This window comes from Juglans regia, chromosome 13 (assembly GCF_001411555.2).
Source record: "Juglans regia cultivar Chandler chromosome 13, Walnut 2.0, whole genome shotgun sequence".
Lineage (NCBI taxonomy): Eukaryota > Viridiplantae > Streptophyta > Magnoliopsida > Fagales > Juglandaceae > Juglans > Juglans regia.
The window spans coordinates 32,205,803-32,209,504 of record NC_049913.1 but is presented as its reverse complement, the minus strand read 5'-3'; the positions used below and the strand labels follow the sequence as shown (position 1 = coordinate 32,209,504).

At 38.1% G+C, this 3,702-nt stretch overlaps 1 pseudogene; it reads left to right on the top strand.

The window, feature by feature from the left end:
* Nucleotides 1-2,817: 2,817 nt before the first annotated feature.
* Nucleotides 2,818-3,270, top strand: LOC108990825 (annotated as a pseudogene).
* The last annotated feature ends 432 nt before the right edge of the window (nucleotides 3,271-3,702 follow it).

The window sequence follows — 3,702 nt, the reverse complement described above, 5'->3', positions numbered from 1 at the left end:
TATTTTCCAAAGAATTCTTGTGAATTTAATGTATCTTTGCACTAACACATTTCACTGTATTTGAACTGTTGATTGGTTTTGCCGGACTGAGTCCGAGGAGTACGACGGTCGGATGGATTGGTGATTAGAGTTGTTTGGTTGGATTTGATTGGGTTGGTTATTGATGGTTGTTGATTAGTGTCGGTACATGTACATTTCATGATATCATGCATGATCATGTTTGTAAAGGAAAACTGGGTTTTCGTGTATTGCATTCATGTTCATGTGTTTATGAAAACTGGATTTTCATGTGAGAATGGAATTCGGGTGCGTGTGTATCACGACCCCAAGCCGAGATGGGGCATTATCTCGATGGAGCTCCTCTGGTTACTCGGGAGTGGAATATACTGAGTAATGTCCCCTAGATTGTCACCGGGCGATAATGGGATTGGACGAGAGATTCGTGCAGACTCCATGGTCCTTCTGCTGGCGGGAACTAGAGGATGTCTGGCCATGAACGCGCTGGGTGCGAAACTGGGCATCGCTACGAAGCCAGGATGTGCGGATGATCCCTAGGGGAGGCCATAGTGCATAAGGTAATAACAGATTAATTGGCTATTTTCTAGGAAAATAGTGTGTTGGATTTTGTGTAAACCATTTTCTGGGAAAATGTTTTACGAATTATATTTGGGCCAAATGGGATTTTGGCGTGTGTTAGAAAATTATCATTTTCGGGGAAAATAACGTTTTGACGAAAAATGCATATTTCATCATATGCATGCATGTTGGTTGCATTAAATGCATTTTATTCCTGAGAATTATTTGGGTTATACTTACCTGAGGTTCCATTTTGTGGTAACGCAGACTTTGATGCAGATGAAGATGAGGGTGAGCCTGAGGAGTCAGCTCCGCCCGAGGAGTGATTTTGGATCACTCATTTGTATTTTGGGACATGTGTCAAACTTTATTTTGGGATGACTGTATAACTATTTAAACTCTTTTACTGATATTTACTTGTATTTAAATTCTGGTACTTAATAGACTTAATTATCCGCTGCGTTGTTATTGTACACTGTCGCATGTACACACACTTGGCACTTTCGTTGGGATGCGTGATCGTGTTGTCATCATCTCGGCGTCTCGATTTCCATGTTTCTTTAGATGGGGGTCGAGGGCGCCACAAGCCCCATTTTTAGAGCTTCCGATTAATGTTCATTGCTGGGAAATAGGTAAGGGATGAGATTCGGTTTGGCATAACATAAGACCGTCCATGGTGGAGTACATGAGGGCCAAAAAGAGATGAAACAAAGTAAGTATGAATGTAATGTGTCGGCCCGAAAATATATCATACACAAAAAGTTCACTACTAGTCACTAATTCTCATTATTATTCAAAGAAAATCTAAGATCACCTAAGCATCCAAATTAATATAGCCTGATCAAACTCTTACGAATATGTCTAAGGTGTGGCATGGATTCAATTGTTGACCCTAATAGTCTTTATGTCTTAGGCCCCATTTAGATATAGAAACACTCTCAACACATCTCATTTCATCATTATAACTTTTCTAAATTCTCATAAAAATATGATAAACAATTCAACTTTTTCAAATCTCAAAATAATATTCAAACAATATTTTATTAAACTCATCTAAAATCATCTCATTTCATCTCATCTCAATATCCAAATGAGCCCGTCTTTATGTCGTCTTTGTGTTTGTCTTTAGGTAGTCTAAGCTAGTAAGATTATGTCTGTCTTTATGTGTTCAAGTCTTTACGTGTTTGTTTTCCCATTCGATACTCTTAAGATTGGACAGCAAGTTGAGGATATTTTTCGATGAAAATTCTGGAAAATAAGTCATGATTTGAGAAAGATCCAAGTTATTAACTCTCACGGCCAGTACCCGCAGCCGTGCATATTGACTAACGAATATTTTGTGCAATGCAATTATAATTTTGGGGAATCAAAATAAGGTACTATTAGTGTGACAATATTCAACATGTTCTAGGCACTAGACACGGAAAAACATGATCTTTGCAAAAACCAATATTCAACATGTTTTACGTTGTGTTTTCTTCGCCACAATTCGCATGCTGGCCAGTCAAGAAATCGTTGAAATTTAGCAAGAGCTCTGCACCGTGCTTGCACTTTAGTTGACATAATTGGACTCCAAAGATTGAGTGCATGCGTCTATTTTCTTGTATGCAAGCACAATAATTAAAATAATTTAAGGTAACGAAATTATCAAACATGAATTTTTTAAAAAAATGCTAGCTAATTACGTACTATATATACCTTGCATTCACCTTTGCATATGATTGATACAGGACATTGTTCAGTACATGTATTTCATATTATGATCTTTATAAATATTATTAAAACATGTTTATTTTTTAGGAATGATTCCTCGATTTAGTATGTATTTAAGGTTGCTTCGATGAATCTAAAATAACAAAGTTGCTAAGACGAATTGAAGATCCTTGGTCTTAGTTAAAAAATTTGATGGTTCTCAACAAACACAAATGTTGCAGTTAACTAAAGTTTCGTTTTGGGTGCGAATTCATAACTTGCCTCTAATTAGGAGTGTTACCCACACCATATGGTACGGGGTAGCCCCCTCTTTGCCCCCCACCCCTATCCCGCCCGCCCCACCCCCTGCCCACTTCAATAATGGACTACAGTCCACTAGGCTTAACAATTATGCCTAGGTCTAAAAGTGATAAAAAAATACATTTTTAGACCCAAATTATATCACTCTTGAAATCTCCCGTTACAGATTTAGAAACAAGACCCTCGCTGGCAGTTCTGGATCTGGCATAGCGTGTTGTAGGCACGGAGATGGCGATAGTACCGGGGCTGCTGATATGGAAGATGATGAAGTAGAACAACTCATTCCTCGTGAAGGAGTTCGGGAGAAGAACGACGAGCGTGTTGTTCAGCAAGGAGAGCAACATCCTCTACAACCTTAGCTCCTACATGCACTCTGGGTTGGCAAACAAGAAAACAGTTACCATTCAGCCCAAGGGCAAAAGTCAATTTGTGTTGCTTGCTACAACCAAGACTAAGAAACAGAACAAGCGTGTGGCTTTGTTTCACAAGTCTGTCATGAACAAGGTGTTCTGAAGGATGGTAAATGTAGTTTCAAACCAGGTTACAGATAACTACTATAGGATAGATATAAAACATGCTGCCCCTTCTAGTTAACTGCTACGCACAGGAGCCTGAAAGTTGCCAAATTTGGTGTCAAGAGGAGGAATAGGCAGGCTGTGAAAGTTCCTGGTAGGAAGTGAGTTAAGAGGGCTATCGTGCTCTACCTTTCCATTGCGTTCTTTCCCCATAGCCATTCTAAATTCCTTTTTTTTTTCTTTTTCTATTTTCCGTCTTCATTTTGTTGACTTCTTATTTGGGGTGCCCTCTTAGTTTTGATATACAAAGAGATGTGGTTCGGCGTCTTACGAAAAAAAAAAAAAAACAAAGACCCAAATTATAAATTTAAATTTGTAAATATGACTATAATGTAAAAACTATGTAATTTTTAAATTTGTTAGTGCATATTTTGTGTAAGTTGTAGTGTAGTAGGGTGACCCTTTTATAGATTGCCTTCACAATACAAGTCTCACACTTAAGCAATGTGAAACTCTTGTATTGTCTTGGCAATCTATAAAAGGGTCACCCTCCTACACTACAACTTACACAAAATATTAAGCAAAAGATCTACTTAAT